Below are 27700 nucleotides of genomic sequence, written 5' to 3'. Positions count from 1 at the left end.
CAAAAGATATATGCACCCCAATATTTATTGCAACACTAATTACAACAGCCGGAAGCTTTTGTTTTCATCATCAGCCCTGATCACCACTGCCTCGGGCCAATTAGTTGAAACTGTCACTTTTTATGGCAATTTGGAGTTACTGGTTGAGGGACCTCTTTCTCTTTAAACCCCATATCCTGTCCCAACACACCCACATTTGTTTTTCTTGGGCTGATCCTATGACAACCCAGATGTTCCCCACCAAGTATCTCTTCATTCAAAAGCAGCTCCTGAGCTAGCTTATGTATACTTTACATGACATCCTGAACAGCAAACAGCTCTAAGTTTTTCCTTTGTCATTTTGGTTCTCAAAGTCCCTCTTGGCTTCTCACCCCAGAGAGCTGCTGGTCTGCTCCCATAGGAATCCCCACTTCCCAGGCTCCTCCCTCCCGGATTTCAGTCTCCTCTCTCTGTATTGTTTAGAGGAATTCTCCCCTCCCAGCACCTCTTCTGTACTTGTGGCTGTGTGCATCCTGTACACAATGAATATCAAGGAATATCAGTAAACAAAGGTTATTACATCCATCAAGCCATCAGCCACTGCAACCGCACCCATAGGTGCACCCTGAGGGGATTCAGGATGGAGAAAAAAGGGATACTGGCCCTAGATAGTTAAGATGCATATCAAAGAATGTTTTCAATGAGCCCAGACTCTTGCATCTTCCCATACACAAGAAAAAAGTCACTCTTTCTTGTGAAAGAAGTGATGTCGGTCAGTTGTGTCCAACTCTTTGAGACACCATGGACTGTAGCCTACCAGCCTCCTCTGTCCATGGGATTCTTCAGGCAAGAATACTGGAGTGGGTTGCCTTTTCCTTCACTAAATTCATTAAGCTTGGATGTCTGTTTTTCTTTAATTAGCAGTAATGTTTTGATCCCCTTCATGGATCACTGCCTTGGCCTGGGGAAAGGACTTGTTAACTCAATGGAACTAGATCTGGTGGACAAAGTGCCTAAAGAACTATAGACAGAGGTTTGTAATATTGTACAGGAGGCAGTGACCAAAACCATCCCAAAGAAAAAGAAACTCAAGAAGGCAAAGTGGTTGCATGAGGAGGCTTTACAAATAACTGAACAAAGAAGAGAGGTGAAAGGCAAGAGAGAAAGGGGAAGCTATACCCCTCAGACAGTAAAGAATCTGCCTACAATGCAGAGGATCCAGGTTCAATCCCTGGGTTGGGAAGAACCCCTGGATAAGGGAATAGCTACCCACTCCAGTATTCTTTCCTGGAGAATTCCATAGACAGAGGAGCCTGGCAGCAACTCCATGGGGTCACAAAGAATCACACATGACTGATTAACTAACTGAATGCAAGGTTTCAGAGAATAGATAGACCTCTTCTCTCCAAGAAGAGATAAGAAGGCCTTCTTAAATAAATAGAGGAAAACAATAGACTGGGAAAGACCAGCTATCTCTTCAAGAAAATTAAAGACGCCAAGGGAACATTTCATGCAAGTATGGACATGATAAACAACAAGGACCTAACAAAAGCAGAAGAGATTAAGAAGAGATGGCAAGAATACACAGAATTATACAAAAAAAGCTCTCAATGACCTGGATAACCACGATGGTATGGCCACTCACCTAAAGTCAGACACCCTGCAGTGTAAAGTCAAATGGGACTTAGGAAGCATTACTATGAACAAAGATAGTGGAAGTGGTCAAATTCCAGCTGAACTATTTCAAATCCTAAAAGATGATGCTGTTAAAGAGCTGCACTCAATATTTCAGCAAATTTGGAAAACTCACAGTGGCCACAGGACTGAAAAAGGTCAGTTTTCATTTCTGTCCCAAAGAAGGGCAATGCCAAAAATGGTTCAAACTACCATACAATTGTATTCATTTCACATGCAAGCAAGGTAATACTCAAAATCCTTCAACAAATCCTTGTTGTTTTTCAGTCACTTAGTCATGTTGGACTCTTTATGACCCAATGGACTGCACACCAAGTTAGGCTTCAACAGTATGTGAACCAAGAAATTACATATGTACAAGCTGGGTTTTGAAGAGGTAGAGGAACCAGAGGACAAATTGCCAATATTTGTTGGATCATGGAGAAAGCAAGGAAATTCCAAAATAAAAATCTACTTCTGCTTCATTGACTATGCAAAAGCCTTTGTGTGGATCACAATAAACTGTGGAAATGTCTTCAAGAGATAGGAATACCAAACTACCATATCTGTCTCCTAAGAAACCTGTATGAAGATCAAGAAGCCACAGTGAGAACTGGATATGGAACAACTGAATGGTTCCAAATTGGGAAAGGAGCATATGAAGGCTGTATATTGTCACCTTGCTTATTTAACTTATATGCACAGTACATCCTGTGAAATGCTGGGCTAGATGATTCATAAGCAGGAATCAAGACTGCTGGGAGAAATATCAACAACTTCAGATAGGCAAATGATATCACTTTAGTGGCAGAAAGTGAAGAGGAACTAAAGAGCCTCTTGATGAGTGAAAGAGGAGCGTGAAAAAGCTGGCTTAAAACTCAACATTCAAAACACTAAGATCATGGCATCTGATCCCATTACTTCATGGCAAATGGAAAGGCAAAAAGTGGAAGCAATGATAGATTTTATTTTCTTGGACTCCAAAATCACTTCAGATGGTGACCGCAGCCATGAAATTAAAACATGCTTGCTTCTTGAAAGAAAAGCTATGACCAACCTAGATAGCATATTAAAAAGCAGAGAACATCACTTTGATAGCAAAAGTCCATCTAGTGAAAACTATGGTTTTTCCAGTAGTCATGTATGGATGTGAGAGTTGGACCATAAAGAAGGCTGAACACAAAAGAATTGATGCTTTGGAATTGTGGTCCTGGAGAAGACTCTTGAAAGTCCCTTGGACAGCAAGGAGATCACACCAATCAATCCTAAAGGAAATCCATCCTGAATATTTATTGAAAAGACTGTTGCCAAAGCTCCAATACTTTGGTCATGTGATGTGAGGAGCCAGCTCATTGGAAAAGATCTTGATGCTGGGTAAGATTGAATACAAAAGATAAGGGGGTGGCAGAGGATGAGACGGTTGGATAGCATCAACAACTCAATGGACATGAGTTTAAGCAAACTCTAGGAGATTGTGGAGGACAGAGAAGCCTGGTATGCTGCAGTCCATGGGGTTGCAAAAAGTCAGATGTGATATAGTGACTGAACAACAACAATCTTTTGATGTGCAGTTGCTTGGGCTTTTATCTGCAAAAAAAACAAAAAAAAAACTCCTCTATACCCTGGTTCCTCCCTTTACTTCTTCGAAACAGTCCCTCAGAACTCTCTGAGAGGTTTTATCGTGGGCTTAAGTGTACCAAATAAAACATAAATCTCAACTTTAAAGTGTGCCTTTTTTATGGTCAAATTCAACCTTATGGAAGAGAGTTTATCAACCATCTTTAGTTACTAACTACATCTTACTCCCAATCTCTACCCTAAACAGCCTATGAAATCCTCTCTTTCGAACACAAATAGTACTGGATCAGGAAAAATTCACGTAAAAGAAGCTCTTCCCACCTAATATTCCCACATTCCTGTCATGACATCTGTGGAGATGAAGAAGAATAAAAATGGAACAGCCCTTCTCTCTATAAACTTCACCACCTCAGAACCATCTCAGGCTCGGCTACTCATGAAAGGTTCATATGGCCCGTGAGGGCAGCTGACAGCTCTCAAGGGGCTGTCTTGGCCAGAGAGAATAGACTTGCTGTGTGTGGTGTGTAGCCACAAAGAGCACCTGGATGGGCACTGTAACTCAGGAGAGAGCATATCTTTTTTGTTGTGGGAGCTCTCCCACCTTGGACCAGTCACCTGCAGAATGGTATACTCCACACCAGTCCAAGAAGTTGGCATGGACCAGTCTTGGACAAATGGGAACTGGATGAACTTCCAACTTTTCCCACCAAAGGTCTAAGACACTCCATGCTCACTGTTCAGTCTTTGAAGAGGAGAAGTTGGCCTGCGTGCTGATCATGTAATAGTGTGCTTAATTGCTCCATGCACCCACATTACCTCCTGGCCTTGCCGCTGGCATTGTCTTACCAAAGAGACATTGGCTGACCCAGCTTTATTGAATAAAACACATTTCACATTAGTAGTGTAAATTTGATTAAATGCAAAAAAATAAAAATCTTTTCAATAGATTAAGGACACCACTATAATCTTGTTTATACTCAATTTGTTTAACAAATGTTTTCTTCAAAACAATACAATAAGCCTTGGTCCTGTCTGTTGAGGGGAATGATGATCAGTCCTGAATTTCAAAATTTTAAATAAATAAGCCTTCCCTAATTCTGAAAAATCCTATACTGTGGGTTGTCCTTCATCTACCCATTTTACAAAATGATAAACTTGAGTAGAAAAGTGGGTACAAACTAAACTCAGGCTCTCTGAACCATACTGTCCCAAACACATGCCAAAAGCATGCCAGGACCCAACAGTACCCACCAGAAGAGCCCTCCCAGATATTGACTTTGGTTTGGTTTGGTTTAGCTTCATTTTCATTTTGTTTTATTTTGAGTTTTGTAAAATTTTTTTTGTTGTTTGCTTGGCTTTGCTTTACTTTGTTTTGTTTTCAGGGTTGGGGACAAAGGAGAGTGATACAAACCACTCCAAAAATCAGCATTTTAAGAATGGATATTGAATATGTGGTGTGTTCCTAAAAATAGAAGTATACAGAGCATTTCCTAAGCTCCACTCTGTGCCCATCCCAAACCTTAGGATGCAAATGTCCACTCAGAAGCTTCCAGTCCAACTCAGGCTACAGTCTAAACACTATGAAACAATGAGGAGACTGATTCACTCCTTTAAAATCTTCTGAGCATGTATTGTGCACCAGACCTTGTGAAGAGTCCCACACAGAAGCTAGTTCCCAATCTCTGAATGCTGATGACCTACCGAGGGAGAGAAGACAAACAGTAACCCAGCACATGACAGAGTCCTTCAGACAGTTAGTGCTCTAAGAGTAAGAAGGCAAAGGGCCCGTAGCAAGGTGACCAGATTTAGCAAACAAAAATACAGGATAGCCTCTTTAATAAATGATGCTGGGAAAACTGGACAGCTACATGTCAAAGAATGAAATTAGAACACTTCCTAACACCATACACAAAGATAAACTCATAATGGATTAAAGACCTAAATGTAAGACCAGAAACTATAAAACTCTTAGAGGAAAACATAGGCAGAATACTCCATGACATAAATCAAAGCAAGATTCTCTTTGACCCACCTCCTAGAGTAATGGAAATAAAACAAAAGTAAACAAGTGGACCTATTAAACTTAAAACCTTTCGCACAGCAAAGGAAACTATAAGCAAGGTGAACAGCCACTGCTGCTAAGTCACTTCAGTCGTGTCCAATTCTGTGCGACCCCATAGATGGCAGCCTACCAGGTTCCTCCATCCCTGGGAGTCTCCAGGCAAGAATACTGGAGTGGGTGGCCATTTCCTTCTCCAATGCATGCATATGCTAAGTCGCTTCAGTTGTGTCTGACTCTATGTGACCCCATGGACAGCAACCCACCAGGCTCCTCCATCCGCAGGACTCTCCAAGCAAGAACACTGGAGTGGGTTGCCATTTCCTGCTCCGAAAGTGAACAGACAACCCTCAGAATAGGATAAAATAATAGCAAATGAAACAACTGATAAAGGATTAATTTCCAAAGTATACAAGCAGCTCATACAACTCAATAGCAGAAAAACAAGCAACCCAATCAAAAAGTGGGAAAAAGACCTAAACAGGCATTTCTCCAAAGAAGACATACAAATGGCTAACAGACACATAAAAAGATGCTCAACATCACTCATCATTAGAGAAATGCAAATCAAAACTACAATTACCAGTCAGAATGGCCATCATCAAAAAGTCTACAAACAATAAATGTTGGAGAGGGTGAGGAGAAAAGGGAACACTCTTTCACTGTTAGTGGGAACATAAATTGATACAGCCAAAATGGAAGACGGCTTGGAGATTCCTTTAAAAACTAGGAATAAAACCACCATAAGACCCAGCAATGGCATATACCCTGAGGAAACCAAAATTGAAAAAGGCACATGTATCCCATTGTCCATTGCAGCACTGTTTACAATAGCTAGAATGTGGAAACAACCAAGATGTCCATCAACAGATGAATGGATAAAGATGTTGTGGTACATATACACAATGGAACATTACTCAGCCATAAACAGGAATGCATTTGAGTCAGTTCTAATGAGGTGGATGAACCTAGAGACTATTATACAGAGTGAAGTAAGTCAGAAAGAGAAAGATAAATACTGTATTCTAACACATATAATTATGTGTTAGAATCTAGAAAAATGGTACTGAAGAATTTATTTACAGAGCAGCAATGGAGAAACAAACATAGAGAATAGACTTATGGGCATGGGGAGAGGGGAGGAGAGGGTGAGATGTATGGAAAGAGTAACATGGAAACATACATTACCATATGTAAAATAGATAGCCAATGGGAATTTGTTGTATGCCTCAGGAAACTCAAACAGGGACTCTGTATCAACCTAGAGGGGATGGATGGGGAGGGAGATGGGAGGAAGGTTCAAAAGGGAGGGGATATATGTTTACCTATGGCTGATTCATGTTGAGGTTTTACAGAAAACAACAAAATTCTGTAAAGCAATTATACTTCAATTAAAAATAAATTAAATTTAAAAAATACAGGATACAGAATGTTTGGGACACATTTATACTCAAAAAAGATATTCATTGTTTATCTGAAATTCAAATATAACTAGCATCCTGTATTTATCTGGCTGATGAAAAAAAGTCAAGCTTCTGCTAGGAGGTTGGATGTCAGTAAACTAGTACATCCGAGGGGAAGGATGTTACAGGACTTCATGGGGAAAGGCAATGTGAGAAAAGTTAAGAGTGCACCAATGACTGGGTTCTGCTAGGGCACCTGCCTTAGTCTGTTTGAGCTACTGTAAACAGAATACCATAGAGTGAATGACTTAGAGACAAGAGAATTTCCTTCTCACAGTTCTCGAGGCTGGGAAGTTTCTGGCAGATTTCATGTTTAGTGAGGTCTCCCTGGTTTACAGTTGGCCATCTTCTCTCTGTAACCACTCACGGTGGACAAGAGAACAAAGAAACTTTTTCAGGCCACTTTTATAAGGTCGTTAATTCTACTAAGCTCTCTCCCAAGGGCCCCACTTCCCAATAGCATCACTGTGAGGGCTGGGCTTTCAACATATAAATTTGTGAGAGACACAAACATCTGGACCAGTGCAACATCTTAAAGCTGGAAATGCAGAGCGAGCAGATGACAGAAGTTGTGGAATGTTGCCTAAACTGCAAGATTCTCTCATAAAAGGAGCTCAATTCATCAAATCTACATCACAGTGAATGATCAGAGCATGTTAAATGAAAACTCGATGGAAGGTTTCACAGGGCCAGTCCACCCATCTCCCAGTTTGTAAACATCTGTTATAAACCTGTGACCTGTCATATTTTTATTTTTGCTCTTTTACTAACTGAAGCATTGCTAACCTACAATGTAGTTTCAGTAAAGTAATTCAGTTATACATATATGCACATATATATTCTTTTTCAGATTTTTTTATTTTAGTTTATTACTAGATATTGAGTATAGTTCCCTGTGCTATACAGTAGGTCTTGTTGATTATCTGTTCTATGTAGAGTAGTGTATGCGTCGGAGAAAGCAATGGCACTCCACTCCAGTACTCTTGCCTGGAAAATCCCATGGATGGAGGAGCCTGGTGGGCTGCAGTCCATGGGGTCGCTAGGAGTCAGACACGACTGAGCAACTTCACTTTCACTTCTCACTTTCATGCATTGGAGAAGGAAATGGCAACCCGCTCCAGTGTTCTTGCCTGGAGAATCCCAGGGATGGGGGAGCCTGGTGGGCTACCGTCTATGGGCTTGCACAGAGTTGGACACGACTGAAGCGACTTAGCAGCAGCAGCAGTGTATGTGTGCTAAGTCACTTCAGTAGTGTCCAAATCTGTGTGACCCTATGGACTATAGCCTGCCAGGCTCCTCTGTCTGTGGGATTCTCCAGGCAAGAATACTGGAGTGGGTAGCATTCCCTTCTCCAGGGGATCTTCCTGACCCAGGAATGGAACTCACGTCTCTTGCATCTCCTGCATTGCAGGTGGATTCTTTACCTCTGAGCCACCAGGGAAGCCCATGTATAGTAATGTGTGTATGTTAATCCCAAGCTCCTAATGTATCTCTCCTCTGACCCCCACTATCTCCTCTGTCATTTCTTTAAAAAGAATCCTTCTGTGCTGCAGTTCAGACCAGCTCACTTTATGATTGGAAATTTCACAAAAGGGACATTCCAGTCTCATCTGAACCAAGTTTGATCAAAATGAGAGATGTGCTATCAGTCAACTTTGAAAACAATGGGAGTCTAGACAAATTTGAGTCCTGGTGATGACATTCCAGTCTGGCAGCTTCTTACAGTGAGAATTTGGCAAACTTCCGGAGCCTCTCTGAGCCTTCAAGTCCTCCCAAGTGAAGTTGACCTTGCTCACCAGGGTAAGGAGCAGAGATGGTTTCTACAGAACACCTAGCATTAAGCAGGATGTAGCGGGCAATCTGTAAATGGTTGTGTTTGCAGGAAGCACCATTCCAATGCTACATGCCGATTTCTGGGCTACAAAAAGTCATCTGAGCAGTCTTCAATCTCCTTTAAATAAAAGTTGATGAGCTGAGTCCACCTCTTTCTCGCCAGTTACTCTTTAACTAAAACCTCACGTGTGGCAGCTGCACAGCCGGGTTAGCAGGGAGACAGCCAAAGTCTGGAGCCAAGCCTTGCGGAGCCTGCATGTGTGCCTGCCAAGGCTCCCAGACCTGGGAAGAAGCACATGGTGGACCCTGGCAGCCAGCCGAGCTACACCGTTTATCCTTTACAGGACAAACTTAGCACATCCCCAATTCTCAGTGCTGCCATAGTGTTTTTAACTAAAAGATCCTTCGACAGAAAAACAGCAGTCTTAATTTTCTGAGTTGGCTTGAGCTCACGTTTCTCCCACTGAGGTCAAGACCTGTCTTTGGCTCCAACCCCATGCTGTTCCCTGCAGTCCCATAGATTCCCTCACTGCCAGGAGCAGGTGGCCCACCTGCCCACCACCTTAAGACCAGGTCACCCTGGGGTTGGCACCTGCTCCAGTAATAGGCATCAAAGACATTTTCTGAGCCTAGTATTAAACCCTGAAATAAAAATTCTTATTAACTCCAAATGACACTAACCCTATTTCCTACACACCCTTTCAGTTACCAGATAACTGGGTAACTGTTATTTACAGCCTTCTGATCCCAAAGCATTCAGTTCGGTTCAGTTCAGTCACTCAATCGTGTCCGACTATTTGCGACCTCATGAATCACAGCACGCCAGGCCTCCCTGTCCATCACCAACTCTCGGAGTTCACTCAAACTCATGTCCATTGAGTCGGTGATGCCATCCAGCCATCTCATCCTCTGTTGTCCCCTTCTCCTCCTGCCCCTAATCCCTCCCAGCATCAGGGTCTTTTCCAATGAGTCAACTCTTCGCATGAGGTGGCCAAAGTATTGGAGTTTCAGCTTCAGCATCAGTTCTTCCAATGAACACCCAGGACTGATCTCCTTTAGAATGGACTGGTTGGATGTCCTTGCAGTCCAAGGGACTCTCAAGAGTCTTCTCCAACACCACAGTTCAAAAGCATCAATTCTTCGGCATTCAGCTTTCTTCACAGTCCAACTCTCATAAGCATTCAGTTCAGTTCAGTTCAGTTCAGTTGCTCAGTCGTGTCCGACTCTTTGCAACCCCATGAATCGCAGCACGCCAGGCCTCCCTGTCCATTACCATCTCCTGGAGTTCACTCAAACTCACATCCATCAAGTCAGTGATGCCATCCAGCCATCTCATCCTCTGTCGTCCCCTTCTCCTCCTGCCCCCAATCCCTCCCAGCATCAGAGTCTTTTCCAATGAGTCAACTCTTAGCCTGAGGTGGCAAAAGTACTGGAGTTTCAGCTTTAGCATCCTTCCGTCCAAAGAACACCCAGGGCTGATCTCCTTCAGAATGGACTGGTTGGATCTCCTCGCAGTCCAAGGGACTCTGAGAAGTCTTCTCCAGCACCACAGTTCAAAAGCATCAATTCTTCGGCGCTCAGCTTTCTTCACAGTCCAACTCTCACATCCATACATGACCACTGGAAAAACCATAGCCTTGACTAGACGGACCTTTGTTGGCAAAGTAATATCTCTGCTTTTCAATATGCTATCTAGATTGGTCATAACTTTTCTTCCAAGGAGTATGCATCTTTTCATTTCATGGCTGCAGTCACCATCATAAGCGTTACATAATTGCAATTCAGATTCCTCTTGTATAAAATGGGATGATCACATTCAGGATTATTGTGAGGCTGAAATAATTCTATGTGTATGATCACCTAGCATGGCTCTTGGCATGGTCCACACTCAATAAGTGGCAATGATGATAAGAGATAACATCTATTGACTGTTTACTATGTGTCAGAAGTTGTTCTAAGTGCTTAGCAAATATCAACTCAACCTGAAAGGAAGTTGCAATCATTATCCTGTTTTTCTGACAAAGAAATAAAAGCTCCACAAGATTCCTTGTCTTGCCCTTTGAGCAGCTCTTGCAAGGCAGCTGTGCTCTAATCCTGTAGCCGCTACTACCTGATACATGCCGATAATGGCCTCCTTATAGTGACCACTTAAAGAAGGCTCTTTTTCACTGCAGGACTGTTCAGCCACAGGCTCATGCCAGCCACAGGCTGGGTCAGTCTCAGGCCCTGAGAATGAAGGTTGAACCCACACCTCATGCCTTCTGCAGCAGCAGGTGGGGGTGGGGGTGCTCCACACTGGCTCCCAGACTCAGAAAGCAAGGTGACTCTCCCACCATCAAGTGCCACCACCCTCTCTTTCTGAAGCTCAGTCATATCACTGGGAGATCCTGTTGGGATATCTCAGACCTTTAAGCCCACCTCCATCCCACAGAGCTCTTCCTTAATATTCCACAGCTAGGGCAGCCCATCTGGCCTCACTTCTTTATTTGTTGAAAGGCCTAGAGCTTTCTTTGTTGTCCTGTCTGCATTCTCCTTGAAAGCCCATTTCTACCTCTCCCAGGGTCACACACTTTGCAAGCATACTCTCAGCTCAGACACTCCCAGCCTGCCTGGGGCTCAGTCCGTTTGGTCCACCCACAACCTAACTACTTGAGTCTTCCATGCTCATCCTCGAATCACTCCTCAGGTGAGATTTCTCAACAACATTGCTGTAGTTATACCCTTGAATCCTCCATATCTTGGTTCTGTCCCCCAAGTCCAGACTCTGGATGCTCTAGAGATTAGCCCCATGGAGCATCCATGGCCCTGAGAAACATTATACATCACCTACCCTGATAGGAAACTCATTGTGCTATTGAGGGGCAGAAGGGCAGACAGGGGAACCGCACACCCACTTGTCCCCAGCAGTGATCTCTACCAACTCCACAGATGACCAGACCTCTTGACTGCCCCCAGACTAGTCTGTCAGCTAACCCTTTTTTGACATGGGCCCTGAGACTGGGAAACTCAGAAATAGCACCTACCAGCATCCCCATCACTGGAGAGGCTATGAAATGCTAAATATTCTTTACCTAAAAAGAATTCAACATTCCTTTTTACAGCTCACCTATTAAGAATGTTCCATGAAATTGACTTTAGATTCCCATCTCTTAGGCGTTTATCTGCTTTACTTTTATTTCCACACTGACAGAAGATAAAATATAGTGAAAGCACAAACTTGTAAAGAAAATAAAAAAAGGACTGGTAAACCACTGCTTTGCACAAATTCCACCACTGTAGATGGAGTTTCAGGAGAAATCACTTGTCAGTCAGTCAAAACACGTAATAGGGAAGAACAAATCTGACTCCATATTAGATCTATTTCTTTTACTTTAACCTTTGTGTTCTATTGCTTTTGCTTCAAGTTAGGCATGTTGCCCAGGCAATTCCCTGGTTGCCCAGTGGTTAGGACACTGCACTTTGACTGCCAAGGGCCCAGGTTCAATTCGTGGTTGGGGAACTCAGATCTCCCAAGCCATGTGGCATGGCCAAAAATAAAATAGACATTAAAAGGAAGAATCTTGCCTATAGCCTGAAATATACAGGATAGCCCATCTCAAGTCTCTGACCTTTACTTTTCCGTTTATATAGCTGGAGGTTTACAGCAGCATTGTAACCTGACCTACCCAAGCAGCTATAAGAACAAAGGATTCCTGCACAAGGAAGTTTGCAATAACTAGCCACACCTCTTCCTGAGCCTGCCTTTAAAAGTGCTTTGCTGAAACCCTTCAAGGAATTTGGGGTTTTAGAGGTATGAGCTATCCATTTTCCTCCCATGGCCCTGCAATGAATCTTTCTCTGCCCCAAATTCTGACATTTTGGGTTGTTTGGCCTCACTGTGTGTAAGGCATATGGACTGCATTAGGTAACAATTAGTATGAGTGACTTGGTTTATCATCTCAGTAAAAAAACTCTGCAAGGAAATAAGATATAAGACAGGAAAGAACAATGGGGAAAAGGAGGGAGAGACAGACCCACATCACTCCAGGAAGTGGCCCCCTGAACATCCAGGTGCTGATACCCAGTTCCAGATGTTCCCCATCTTCCCCATGCCCTTCACAGGATGCATTCAGTCCATGGGCAAGTCCAACGGATGCCCTCCTCACATCCCCTCTGTCCACTCTCTCTATCCCCTGCAAGGACCCAAGTCACCTCTTGCCTAGTGTTCCCTCTTGACCAATCTGCGTGCTTCTAATTCTTACTCTAATAGCAGGAAAATGACCTATGCAAAATATAAATCAGATAAATTCACACTTCCTGCTTTACACACTCTAAAAACTTCTCATTCCTGCCATAGAAACAAAGACTGGTGTCTGCCTTCCTGTCTGATCCCATCTTCTGCTCTCCAGACTAATGAGCCTTCTTTCTTCCTCAGGGCCTTGGCACTTGCTCCTGCCTCTGTTGCAAATGTTCCTGGTCAAATCCTCCTCACCCTCAAGTGGCAAGTCAAATGTCACTTCCTCATGGGTGACTTTTCAAACACCCATCTAGAAGAGTCAACTCTCTCATCCTACTCCCTGACATGCTCATATCACCTCTTTATTTTCTGTTGAACTTCAGTGAAGCAGGGAAATTGCATTACAATAAGTCCTCTACATATGAATGAGCTCCATTCCAACAGTGCATTCTTAAGTCCAATTTGTTCATAAGTCCAACAAATTTCCCTCATATCTCAGTCGGTAAAAAATCTGCCTGCAGTGCAGGAGACCTGTGTTCAATCCCTGCGTCAGGAAGATCCCCTGGAGAAGGAAATGGCAACCCACTCTAGTATTCTAGCCTGAAAAAATCCCATGGACAGAGGAGCCTGGTGGGCTGCAGGCTATGGGACTGCAAAGAGTTGGGCATGACTGAGTGACTAACACACTTCCCACAATTTAGCCTAGGTACCCAGGTAACACAATCAGCTATATAGTACTGTATCATAAGAGATTTATAATACTTTTCACACAAAGAGTACATTAAAAAAACAAACAAAAAATAAAGAAAATATTTTTAATCTTACAGTTTCATACCTTGAAAAGTACAGTAGTAGAGTATAACAGCCAGCATACAGGGGCACATTCATATCTTTGAAAGTTCACAACTTGAAGGTTTGCATGTATGGGACTTACTATAAGTATACATTGACGTGTTTATTGTCAGTCTCTCTGCTAGAACCCAGGCTCCTGAACAGCAGAGACTATGTCTGTCTCGTTCCCCAATGGTCCCAGTGCACAAAGTGGGGCCTGACCTTAATTGATGCCTGGATATTTGTGGGATGAAAATGAATGACCACAGAGAATGTCCGCAGAGGAGAGGGTCTAGCTGAGGATTCCCAAATAGCTGGCCTGCCAGACTTGTCTGTGCATTCATTCATCCTGATATTCTCTGGCTCTGTGTGAACAGGAGGACATGACAACCAGATCCCACTCCAGTGGGGACCTCCAGCTGCTGGGGTGCTGTCAGCAGGCCAAACAGCTCTCTGCCCCTCCAGGTTCACCACCCAGACCCCTCATCTCAGGTTACCCACTTCTCAGAGTGGCCCTCATCCAAGGACTGACAGAGGTGAGGGTACAAAGGCCCAGTCAAGTCAGGCCAAGGAGGTACATCTCTAAGGGTTTATTTCAGCCCCAGCATTCCCCACACAGCTAGGCAGGGCTGTTGTCAGGCCTGCCTCCCAGCTGACAACAAATTAAAATTATAATGGAGGGATCGCAGTTCAGGTGATCTCAGACAGGTCTCTGACCCACTGATAACTTGAATTCTCTTTGAACTATAGTTCTCTTTGAACTATACCAGGTCCAAGGACACTACCAGCCATATTCATAACAGCATTACCAGCTGCAAACTTATGGTCTCAAAATCTCCCCTGGTAACTATGCCACCATTTCAGACACTGACCAATCCTTACTTAACTCCCTTACTTCTTGTCAGCTCCAACTATAATTCTTGATAAACAACTCAAGTAACTACTGTTGCCTGGAGGTTTTGCCTTTATAAGCCTCCCCTTGTTGTAGTCCACTGAAACACGATACAAGCGCTTCTTAAGTCTGTGTCTTCTGGGCTACAGTCCTAACAAATCCTAAATAAACACCTTTATTCAACTCTAATTTGAAAAGATATATGTACCCCAATGTTTATAGCAGCACTGTTTACAATAGCCAAGACATGGAAGCAACCTAAGTGTCCATCGACTGATAAATGGTAAAGAAGGTGTGGTACATATAGACAGTGGAACACAACAGTCACTAAAAAGAACAAACTAATGTCATTTGCAGCAACATGAATGGACCTAGAGATTATCGCATTAAGTGACATAAGTCAGACAAAGACAAATACTGTATGACATCACTTAAATGTGAGATCTAAAATATGACACAAATGAACTTACCCATAAAACAGAAACAGACTCACAGACATAGAGAACAGACTTAAGATTGCCAAGGCTGGGGAGTGATGGACTGTGAGCTTGGCATCGATATATACACACTTCTATATATAAAACAGAGAACTGACAAGGTCCTACTGTATAGTACAGGGAACTATATTCAATATCTTATAATAATCAATAATAGAATCTGAAAAAGAATAGATTTATATGTAACTAGATCTATATAACTAGATCAGATCAGATCAGATCAGATCTGTCGCTCAGGCATGTCTGATTCTTTGCAACCCCATGAATTGCAGCACGCCAGGCCTCCCTGTCCATCACCAACTCCCAGAATTCACTGAGACTCACGTCCATCGAGTCAGTGATGCCATCCAGCCATCTCATCCTCTGTCATCCCCTTCTCCTCCTGCCCCCAATCCCTCCCAGCATCAGAGTCTTTTCCAATGAGTCAACTCTTCGCATGAGGTGGCCAAAGTGCTGGAGCTTCAGCTTTAGCATCATTCCTTCCAAAGAAATGTCAGGGCTGATCTCCTTCAGAATGGACTGGTTGCATCTCCTTGCAGTCCAAGGGACTCTCAAGAGTCTTCTCCAACACTACAGTTCAAAAGCATCAATTCTTTGGCACTCAGCCTTCTTCACAGTCCAATTCTCACATCCATACATGACCACAGGAAAAACCATAGCCTTGACTAGACGAACCTTTGTTGGCAAAGTAATGTCTCTGCTTTTGAATATGCTATCTAGGTTGGTCATAACTTTCCTTCCAAGGAGTAAGCGTCTTTTAATTGCATGGCTGCAATCACCATCTGCAGTGATTTTGGAGCCCAGAAAAATAAAGTCTGCCACTGTTTCCACTGTTTCCCCATCTATTTCCCATTAAGTGATGGGACCAGATGCCATGATCTTTGTTTTCTGAATGTTGAGCTTTAAGCCAACTTTTTCACTCTCCACTTTCACTTTCATCAAGAGGCTTTTGAGTTCCTCTTCAGTTTCTGCCATAAGGGTGGTGTCATCTGCATATCTGAGGTTATTGATATTTCTCCCGGCAATCTTGATTCCAGCTTGTGTTTCTTCCAGTCCAGCGTTTCTCATGATGTACTCTGCATATAAGTTAAATAAACAGGTGACAATATACAGCCTTGACGTACTCCTTTTCCTATTTGCAACCAGTCTGTTGTTCCATGTCCAGTTCTAACTGTTGCTTCCTGACCTGCATACAGGTTTCTCAAGAGGCAGGTCAGGTTGTCTGGTATTCCCATCTCTTTCAGAATTTTCCACAGTTTATTGTTATCCACATAGTCAAAGGCTTTGGCATAGTCAATAAAGCAGAAGTAGATGTTTTTCTGGAACTCTCTTGCTTTTTCGATGATCCAGCAGATGTTGGCAATTTGATCTCTGGTTCCTCTTCCCTTTCTAAAACCAGCTTGAACATGAGGAAGTTCACAGTTCACATATTGCTGAAGCCTGGCTTGGAGAATTTTGAGCATTGCTTTACTAGGATGTGAGATGACTGCAATTGTGCGGTAGTTTGAGCATTCTTTGGCATTGCCTTTCTTTGGGATTGGAATGAAAACTGACCTTTTCCAGTCCTGTGGCCACTGCTGACTTTTCCAAATGTCCTGGCATATTGAGTGCAGCACTTTCACAGCATCATCTTTCAGGATTTGGAATAGCTCAACTGGAATTCTATCACCTCCACTAGCTTTGTTCGTAGTGATGCTTTCTAAGGCCCACTTGACTTCACATTCCAGGATGTCTGGCTCTAGGTGAGTAATCACACCATTGTGATTATCTGGGTCATGAAGATCTTTTTTGTACAGTTCTTCTGTGTATTCTTGCCATCTCTTCTTAATATCTTCTGCTTCTCTTAGGTCCATAGCATTTCTGTCCTTTATCAAGCCCATCTTTGCAAGAAATGTTCCTTTGGTATCTCTGATTTTCTTGAAGAGGTCTCTAGTCTTTTCCATTCTGTTGTTTTCCTCTATTTCTTTGCAATGATCGCGAAGAAGGCTTTCTTATCTCTTCTTGCTATTCTTTGGAACTCTGCATTCAGATGTTTATATCTTTCCTTTTCTCCTTTGCTTTTTGCATCTCTTCTTTTCACAGCTATTTGTAAGGCCTCCGCAGACAGCCATTTTGCTTTTTTGCATTTCTTTTCCATGGGGATGGTCTTGATCCCTGTCTCCTGTACAATGTCACGAACCTCATTCCATAGTTCATCAGGCACTCTATCTATCAGATCTAGATCACTTTGCTGTAAACCTGAAACTAACACAACTCTGTATATTAATTAAACTTCAATGAAATTAATTTTAAATTAATTAACTGTTTAATTTTTAAAGCACCTTTTATTTCAATCAGGTTTCTGTTTCTATAATTTTGGTGAAAACAGATCACTTCCTGCTTCCTTCCCCTTCCATCCATAGAGGCACTTCCCAAGGACACCCCCGTAAAAATCCTCTTTGACCACTATATTCCATCCAGAGTCTGCCTCCTGGGAAGTCCACTGTACAAGAAGCCCCTTCTAGTGCTCAGCACCATGTCAGGGGTGGCATCACAGCAATGCAAGAGCAGGAGCTCACACCTAGGGAGACATGTGACAAACCAGCCCCTAGTTACGTGCTGGGATAGAACTATGGTGGAGGAAGATACACAGCCATTCCAGTCCTCTCACCTAACCTTGAGAGACGCAGCCAGGTAGAAATACAGGGAAACTTCCTGAAGCAAATGCTGCCTAAGTTCAGTTCTGAGGAACAAGCAAGAGTAAGCCAGGATGACCACTGGGGATAGGACATGAATGTATGAGACAGGGAGACAAAGCTGGAAAGGTGAGCAGGGACCAAGTGAGGCAGATACAGAGGACCCAAGGGAACAGGAGGTAGACCCTACAGAGGAGGATGAGACACAGCTCCCGAGCCCTGGACCTGCATCCAGGGTTCTTATGCTGGAAGATCAGAGAGGGCACTGGGCTGCACATGCCCTCACCATTCTGCTGCTTCCTTGCAGTGGGCCTGGAATCTACACCCCTCATCACTGAGTTGAGTGGTGGGGAAGTAAGGAGAGCCTGGCCTGACCTCTACCTGAAGTCTCCCCTGATGGCACTGCCCTCCAAGTCTGCTCTGGGTTTCCCCAGACCACACCACCTGCTACCCCTCTAACCATATCACTGAATCCCCATCATGAACCCCCATCACTTGGTATTTACCACCTAATGAAGGCCAATAATGACTGGCCTCTCAAATCTAAGGGCGACCATCTGACTAAAGCCAACCCTTAATTTCTATATTCCTGTCAAAATTACATTATCTACCTTTGACTGCCTGGTCACCCTCTCCGTTAACGAAATGCCGTAGTAATTAAAACTTCTGTCAGGTTTGATGTTTGAAAGTATTGAGGGCTTTTTAGAGAACATACTTCACAAACCACCTGGAAAGCTCCATCACTTGGGAGAAGTTTCTTTTGACTCAGGCCTGATATTTTTTGTTTTGTTTTTATTTTTCTTTTTTTTAGAAGGAGAGTGGTCAAGAGAGTAGGCTTGGGACTTTGGGTTTTGTTTTGTTATTGTTAGTTCACTTTTTTTGTTGTTCGTTCACTTCATTTCCTGACTTATCATAAAAACTTTCAGGGTAACTGATATTTTTATCCTGAAAGCATTTTCATCTATGCCAGACCACTGCCTTGGTTTTGGCTAATTAAACTTCTGAAACGATGAAGTGGGTAAAAGTTCATTCCAGAGGTACAGGCTGCATCAATTCTGCATGCTAATTGAGCCCCCACTACAGAGAGATGCTGCAGGCTGCCTGCGTGTTATTTCATTATCACCTGCCTGGCACAGCCCTGGGAGTGTGGGGATGGGAGCCAGGGGTAAAACCTGATATTTGGAAGATGATTCTTCACGGCCTGCTTTCACGTTTTAGAATCCCCTCCCCCACCTTTTTATTAAATACTGCCTACAAAAGACCCAGTAATGACTGGAGTGGCCTTGAAAACCAGTCTGGTGTCTGATTTGCATCAACATTCAGAAGGATTGGGTATGATTAGGTCAGGCGTTTTTTATAAAGCAAACATGTGATGTGTTGAATAACCATGGTTTCTGATTAGCAGCTCCACTGTGCCAAGTGCAATCCAGATACGGTCTCTTTTTGGCTGAGAGCAACTCTTCAAAGCAAACGTCAGGATCTCCTCTGTCCTGAGAAGGATCTGCAGTTCTAAGAAGTTAAGAGGTCCAAGTTTACAGAGCAAGTGGATAAGTTTGCCCCTGGACCTGACTCTTCATGCTCTGTCTGTTGAAGGAGACTTAAAAACACGTGCTCTAGACCAGGCTGAGAGAAACCAGGCTTGGGCACAAGAGGAGGGGACAGCGGTCTGCAGTCCAGCCTATCTGGGTGGTATTTTTCTCCTTTTTGATCTACGGTGGGAGTTTTGCTACTACTGATGATATTTGCTTCTTTAGGTAAGAGTTCAGGCTTGCCAGTGTTTCCAATTTTCCAGATGATACAGAATTTAATCTGACTGTTCCACTGATATTAAACGGGGGGGGGGGGGGGGGACTGTGAACCCAATGGCATCTCTTTTTTACTATATATTTACTTACTTATTTTTGGCTGTGCTGGGTCTTCATCACTGTGTGCAGGCTTTCTCTAACTGGGGCGAGTGGTGCACAGGCTTCCTGTTGCCGTGGATTCTCTTGTTACAGAGCTTGGGCTCTAGAGTACAGGCTCAATAGCTGTGACATGTGGGCTTAGTCGCCCTGCAGCATGTGGAATCCTCATGGACCAGGGGTCTAACCCATGTCCCCTGCATTGGCAGGTGGATTCTTAAGCAATGGATCACCAGGGTAGTGGCATCCTTGTGGCATTCTGATGCCAAGAAGTGGGGAGCACCAGATCACACTACAAACAAGAGAAGGTTCTAGAACAGTCACTGAATGTCACACAAAGAATGAGACCATGAGTGACAGGCCCCTTCACATTGGTGTTGGAGGTCACATTGGCCACTCATTTCTCCCCGTGAGGCCTTGCAAAGAAACATGCCAGTATTGCCAAGAAAAGCATGTGTGGCAGTGAGGGAAGGAGAAATGAAGTTGAATACTAGCAGACACTAAAATATATCCCAAAGCTACTATAATTTTTTAAATTAGTACTTGTGCAGGAATAGACAAGAATAAATCACATGAAACAGAAAGAGAATAAAGTTATATCTAAATGTATAACTGAAAGATGGAAAATCAGTAGGTGATAAAGGTAGCAATTCACATCAACAAGAAACATTAAGAGATTTATTAAATGGTGATGTACAACTGACCAGCAATCAGCAAAAATAATAAATAAACCTACCTCAATTCAGTTCAGTCACTCAGTCGCGTCCGACTCTTTGCAACCCCATGGACTGCAGCATTCTAGGCCTCCCTGTCCATCACCAGCTCCCGGAGTTTACTCAAACTCATTCATGTCCATCGAGTCGGTGATGCCATCCAACCATCTCATCCTCTGTCATCCCTGTCTCCTCCCACCTTCAATCTTTCCCAGCATCAGGGTCTTTTCAAATGAGTCAGTTCTTCGCATCAGGTGGCCAAGGTATTGGAGTTTCAGCTTCAACATCAGTCCTTCCAATGAATATTCAGGACTGATTTCCTTTAGGATGGACTGGATGGATCTCCTTGCAGTCCAAGGGACTCTCAAGAGTCTTCTCCAACACCACAGTTTAAAAGCATCAATTCTTTGGCTCTCAGCTTTCTTTATAGTCCAGCTCTCACATCCGTACATGACTACCGGAAAAACCATAGCTTTGATTAGACGGACTTTTGTTAGCAAAGTAATGTCTCTGCTTTTTAATATGCTGTCTAGGTTGGTCATAACTTTTCTTCCAAGGAACAAATGTCTTTTAATTTCATGGCTGCAGTCAAAATCTGCAGTGATCTTGGAGCCCAAAAAAAATAAAGTCTCTCACTGTTTCCCCATCTATTTGCCATGAAGTGATGGGACCAGATGCCATGATCTTTAGTTTTCTAAATGTTGAGTTTTAAGCTAACTTTTTCACTCTCCTCTTTCATTTCCATTGAGAGGCTCTATATTTCTTCTTCGCTTTCTGCCATAAGGGTGGTGTCATCTGCATATCTGAGGTTATTGATATCTCTCCCGGCAGTCTTAATTCCAGCTTGTGCTTCATCCAGTCCGCATTTCTCATGATGTACTCTGCATATAAGTTAAATACTCAGGGTGACAATATACAGCCTTAACATACTCCTTTTCCTATTTGGAACCAGTCTGTTGTTCCATGTCCAGTTCTGTTTCTTCTTTACCTGCATACAGATTTCTCGTGAGGCAGGTCAGGTGGTCTGGTATTCCCACCTCCTGAAGAATTTTCCACAGTTTATTTTGGTCCACACAGTCAAAGGCTTTGGCATAGTCAATAAAGCAAAGGTTGATGTTTTTCTGGAACTCTCTTATTTTTTCAATGAACCAATGGATGTTAGCTATTTGATCTCTGGTTCCTCTGCCTTTTCTAAATCCAGCTTGAACATCTGGAAGTTCATCGTTCATGTACTGTTGAAGCCTGGCTTGGAGAATTTTGAACATTACTTTGCTAGCGTATGAGATGAGTGCAATTGTGCGGTAGTTTGAGCATTCTTTGGCATTGCCTTTTTTTGGGATTGGAATGAAAACTGACTTTTCCAGTCTTATGGCCATTGCTGAGTTTTCCAAATTTGCTGGCATATTGAGTGTAGCACTTTCACAACATCATTTTTTAGGATTTGAAATAGCTCAACTGGAATTCCATCACCTCCACTAGCTTTGTTCGTAGTGATGCTTCCTAAGGCCTACTTGACCTCACATTCCAGGATGTCTGGCTTTAAGTGAGTGATCACACCATCATGGTTATCTGGGTCATGAAGATCTTTTTTGTATAGTTCTTCTGTGGTATGCTTGCCACCTCTTCTTAATATCTTCTGCTTCTGTTAGGTTCATACCATTTCTGTCCTTTATTGGGCCCATCTTTGCATGAAATGTTCCCTTAGTATCTATAATTTTCTTGAAGAGATCCCTAGACTTTCCCATTCTATTGTTTCCCTTTATTTCTTTGCACTGATCACTGAGGAAGGCTTTCTTATGTCTCCTTGCTATTCTTTGGAACTCTGCATTCAAATGGGTATCTTTCTTTTTCTTTGCCTTTTGCTTCTCTTCTTTTCATAGCTGTTTGAAGGCCTCCTTAGACAACCATTTTGCCTTTTTGCATTTCTTTTTCTTGGGGATGTTCTTGATCACCGCCTCCTGTACAATGTCACAAACCTTTGTCCATAGTTCATCAGGCACTCTGTTTATCAGATGTAATCCCTTGAATCTATTTGTCACTTCCACTGCATAGTCATAAGGGATTTGATTTAGGTCATACCTGAATGTTCTAGTGGTTTTCCCTACTTTCTTCTAAAAGAAATCCCAGATAAATCAATTAAAAGGTAAGAAGTAAAAAAATAAAATAAAATTTAATACAGTAAGCCCCCTCAAGCCCCCTTTCAAAGATGCAAACATGGCTTTTCATGTACAATCAAGTTAGTTCATGTGTCTGGGTTACATTGTCCCATGTATGTATCCTCTACAAGTGCTTGTGCCTTGTGTACTCTATTATTCAGTACTGTATAGAGTAGAGTAATACAGCATATTTATTTCAAGCCCAGCATGTCTGAGAGCAAGTGTAAAAGCAGCAGTGATGTAGCTGCATCTCCTATTGCTGACGATCCTTCAGCTCCTACCATCTCCCACCTCTTCTCCCTCCTCAAGTCAGTATCTCTTCTTTCCTGTTCACTGGATGCCAGCCTCTGGATACCAGCTGTTGTACTATACTAATGTACTTCTGAAGGTGCTGTACTGGAAGATTAAAAATATTTATTTTTTGTGCTTGTTTTTTATGCATTATTTGCATGAAAAGTATTATAAACCTATTGCAGTATAGTACTATATATTAGTGGAGAAGGAAATGGCAAATTACTCCAGTACTCTTGCCTGGAGAATCCCATGGACAGAGGAGCTTGGTGGGCTACAGTCCATGGGGTCGCAAAGAATCAGACACAACTGAGTGACTAAACCACCACCACCACCACTGTATAATAGACTGTGTTAGTTGGGTACCTAGGCTAACTTTGTTGGACTTATGAACAAATTTGACTTATGAAAGTATTCTCAGAACCGAACTTGTTTGTATATCAGAGACTTACCATAAGTGCAAATTACAGTAGTGTGAGTTATGTTCTACTATTGTCTACCTCTAAGAGCAAACATAACAATCTTTACAAAACAGAAATCTGATTATGTATCTCCCCTGTTTAAACCTTTTCCAAGCTTTCCCCCTCCTCCTAGGAAAGGATGTCAACCCTGAGTGAGTTCTGTGTGGTCTGGCCCTAAGCCCACCTCTTCCTTCTGACTTCACACCTGGATTCTTCTCAGGAACTTCATCTGTACTGTATTCCCTCTCTCTGCAATGCTTTCTCTCTCCTTCCCTCTTCCTCCTAGTGAATCTGTACTCAGTTGTCCCTTCCTGGAGGAAGCTACTCTTGGCCACCCAGCCTAACCCCTAATGAGATCAGCTCTCTCTTTTACATGCTCTTCTAACTATTATGTGTTTTTCTTTTACTGCACTTGAAAAGATGATAATTTACACTTAACCCAATGTGATTACTGAATGTTTCTCTCCCCATCTGGACCAGGAGCTCCACTGGGAAAGGGTCTGCCATTTTGCTTTTTGCCCTCCGTGTTTCCCATATCCTAATACATATCCTTGACACATACTAGGTGCTCAAGAAAATATTTTTCAGTGGCTGGATAAATAAAAGAATTCTTCTTTCCTGTGATTTTTGGCAAATATTAAAAGGTGCAGAGAGAATGAAACATACTTGTATACTACCAGCGATAAAAGTTGTTCAAGGTCAACATAAATGGTACCTAATAGAATGAATATAGCTATTAACTGTAGTTATAGATATGAACAAAGATACATGAAAGAAAATGCTGCTGGAAGCATTTTTGGTAATGGTAAAAGCCAAGAAACAGTATACATATTTGTCACCAGAGAATGAGTTAAAAAAACTATAATCCATCCACACAATGAAATATTGTACAGCCATTGCAGAGACCAATGTTGATCCTTACACAAATATGGGAAGTTCTTCAAGGTAAAATAAAAAATGAAAAAGTAAGTTGCAGAAGGATCCATACAAAATGATCCCATAAGTGATTTTTTTAATGATAATAATGTACATCCTTTCATCTGCATAAGAAATAAACAATAACAGATAAACAATAAGCAGTTCATCACAGTAACTTCACAGGGACAGGGTGGAAAAAAACATACTTTTCACTTTAGACCCTGCTAGAAAATCTGAATAGAATCATGAATATATATTACATTTTTAATATTGCAAAGTGGTAATTTTCCAAAAATAATTGTTTAATAAGGGATCCCAAAACAAGTTCATTAACATCTTATTACAGAGCCCCATTTTTTCCCATTATCTCCCTTCTTTGGTTGTCTTAAAGTTCAGAGGTTCCTAACCCTGAACCTCATTTTCTCTGCTGTCTTTGTGTGTTTTCAACATCCATGGTGACTTTTTAGCACTAAGGAAGTTTTAGTTTCTAGGGATGTTTTCATAAAGCAAAAATCCCTCTGAAATTCCAGCAAGCATTCCAACTGTCCCTAAGCAGTAAATGTTCCTTTGTCTGGATTTTCATACACTGAGGCTCACCTAGATGGAGGTTCCCTGGGAAGTTCCTTCGACAATTTCACATCCCTTTGAATGTTCCACAAAAGAGAGTCTATCCAAATTGAAGGTATCTATTGTAGGCCTAAATGGAACTCTCCTTCCCCATACCTCTCTTTAGTGCTTCAAATTGATTTTCACTTTGAGTTGCCAACAGCTAGTTACTCCAGAAACAAATATATACACAAAGTAAAATGAATCTACCTGTAATAACCATATGGAGCGTACCAACGTTGCATTCAGGAGGAGAAAGGAATTACATAACAACACACTGTGGTGTAGTAGACCTTGCTTCCATGGCTCTATAAATAATAAAACCACCCTCGACACCACCTGAAGTGAGCTATGAAGGATACTTGATTTCTTCCAGTTCTGTTGGGTGTCTACCATCTGTTTGGCTGATAACACCTCTAAAGGGAGCATTAACACAACTCAGAGCCTCCTTCAGCTCATAGCTTTCCCTGCATGCTCTTCAAATAGTGTACACTGAGTTGGCAGTGATCTAGCTATTTAGAATAATTCCTGGAACATGTTTCCACCTCTTTCCCTTTCCGGTTCTGCCTCATCGCCTTTGTCCTTCTGTCCATATCCTTGCAGCAGGCAATGGTGAGCTTACTTCCTGGGTTAGACAGGACCTGACCAAATGGCTGGTCCAAACACGTTCTGATGCAAAACAGAAGGATGTGGAGACAGCAAAGGACACACCAAGTTGGTGAGTCCCCACCAGAAGCAAGAGAGCAAAGGATGGTAAACCTGCTCCTCTCCAGCTCCCCATGTCTTCTTACTGCCTCTAGTAGGTCAAAGTGGAGGGTCCTGTCTGGATGCAGGGGACCTTCCCAGTCCAGCTACTAACAAGTATGTGTCAACTGTCCCAAGACCATTCTCTCCTCTGGACTCTTTCTGCCCCCATGAGTCCCTTTTCTTTCTGAAAGCTCCTTGAGAGGCTCTGTCCCAGGATCTCATCCTCAGTCGGCTAAGTCCTTCCCCTGCACAGAAGGGAAAACTCTTTGCTGCACACAGAAAAATGGTAAGAGACTAATAGAGACTTCTGGGTTTACTTTAACTAGCTCACTTACTGAGCAAGTGGAGTTTTCATCCAGATGAACCTGTCCTTTGCCCTATAGATAGGTAGACATTAACGACCTTAATGACTCCATCCACCCCTCCCCAAAGAAAAACAAGCCAAATCCTCTCTAGGGCAGTGGGATTATGAACATCGGGACATTTGCCTCAGAAGGGTCCTATGAAAATGTAGAAGGAGAACTTGGGAACCCGGGAAGGGTGAGGGGCAAGGGAAAGAAGGGCCTCCTTTCCCTGTGGTCATATGAGCATCACTGACTTACCTGTGGCTACAGATCACCGGTTAGTTTTAGTGGCTCCTCTAAAGATCCAGGTGCAAGGGCCATCCATCCAGGCCAGAGGGTCAGAATGGGTCCCTTAAGAGTATCAGATAACACCAACATCACTATCTGCTTGTCCCCTTCACCTCAGAAATGTGGAGCCTGTCATCAAGAGCATAGAATACAGATGTGAATTCAAATCCCCTCCCTGCCACTCAACAACTGTATAATTCTAAGGTCCCTTAAACTCGAGAAAACTTAATTTCTTCATCCATAAACTGGATGTAAGTTTGTTGAACTGTTATGAAGATTAACTGAGATCACATATTTAGCTGTCCTTTCCTTTCTGAAGAGGAAATTATAATAGGGTCTGCCTCTTTCTTCACTTTGGCTGCCAGGGAGACCAGAGTCAGATTGAAAGCCACAAGGAGGGCTCTGCCATTGGGTGCTCTTCCTCCCTTTCCAGGCTGAATACCTGTTGCTTGTTCTTCCTTTCCTGGCACCTAAATCTTTATTGTTATAATTACATTGTTCTCTTTTACATGTTCCTGTTTTAATTGCCTCTTGGCCTTTGGAGAAAGAGTAACCATGTAATTCAGCTTCCCAAGCAGCTCAGAGGTAGAAGAACTCACCTACCAAAGCATGAGATGCAGGAGACTTGCATTCAACCCCTGGGTCGAGAAGATCCCCTGGAGGAGGAACTGGCAACCCACTCCAGTAATCTTGCCTGGAGAATTCCATGGACAGACGAACTGCAGTCCATGGGGGCTACAGTCCATGGGGTTGAAAAGAGTCAGGTATGACTGAGCAGTTAAGCGTACTGCTGCTACTGCTTAGTCGCTTTAGTTGTGTTGGACTCTGTGCGACCCCAGAGACGGCAGCCCACCAGGCTCCTCTGTCCCTGGGATTCTCCAGACAAGAACACTGGAGTGGGTTGCCATTGCCTTCTCAGATTAAGCGCACTGCTGCTGCTATCCGACTCTGTGCGACCCCATAGATGGCAGCCCACCAGGCTCCCCCATCCCTGGGATTCTCCAGGCAAGAGCACTGGAGTGGGTTGCCATTTCCTTCTCCAGTGCATGAAAGTGAAAAGTGAAAGTGAAGTCGCTCAGTCATGCCCAACCCTCAGCGACCCCATGGACTGCAGACCACCAGGCTCCTCCATCCATGGGATTTTCCAGGCAAGAGTACTGGAGTGTGGTGCCATTGCCTTCTCCGAGATTAAGTGCACAGCACTATATAATTAAGAGTCTTATGGGACTTCCTTGGTAATAAAGTGGATAAGAATCCACCTGCCAATTCAGGGGATACGAGTTCGATCTCTGGTCCAGGAGGATCCCACGTGCCACAGAGCAACTAAGCCCACGTGCTATAGCTATTGAGCCCATGTGCAACAACAATTGAAGCCTGCACACCCTACAGCCTGTGCTCCACAACAAGAGAAGCCCGAGCACCACAACCAAAGAGCAGCCCTGTTTCACCTCAACTAGAGAAAGCCTGAGTGGTGAAAGCCTGCATGCAGCAACAAAGACTCAGCACAACCATAAGTAAATAAAAATAAAGGGAGCCTGACCCTTTTTAAAAAGAGTCTTATGAAACTCAAAAAGAGTC

This window comes from Bubalus kerabau, chromosome 3, assembly GCF_029407905.1.
Source record: "Bubalus kerabau isolate K-KA32 ecotype Philippines breed swamp buffalo chromosome 3, PCC_UOA_SB_1v2, whole genome shotgun sequence".
Classification (NCBI taxonomy): domain Eukaryota; kingdom Metazoa; phylum Chordata; class Mammalia; order Artiodactyla; family Bovidae; genus Bubalus; species Bubalus kerabau.
This window is presented reverse-complemented; position numbering follows the sequence as displayed.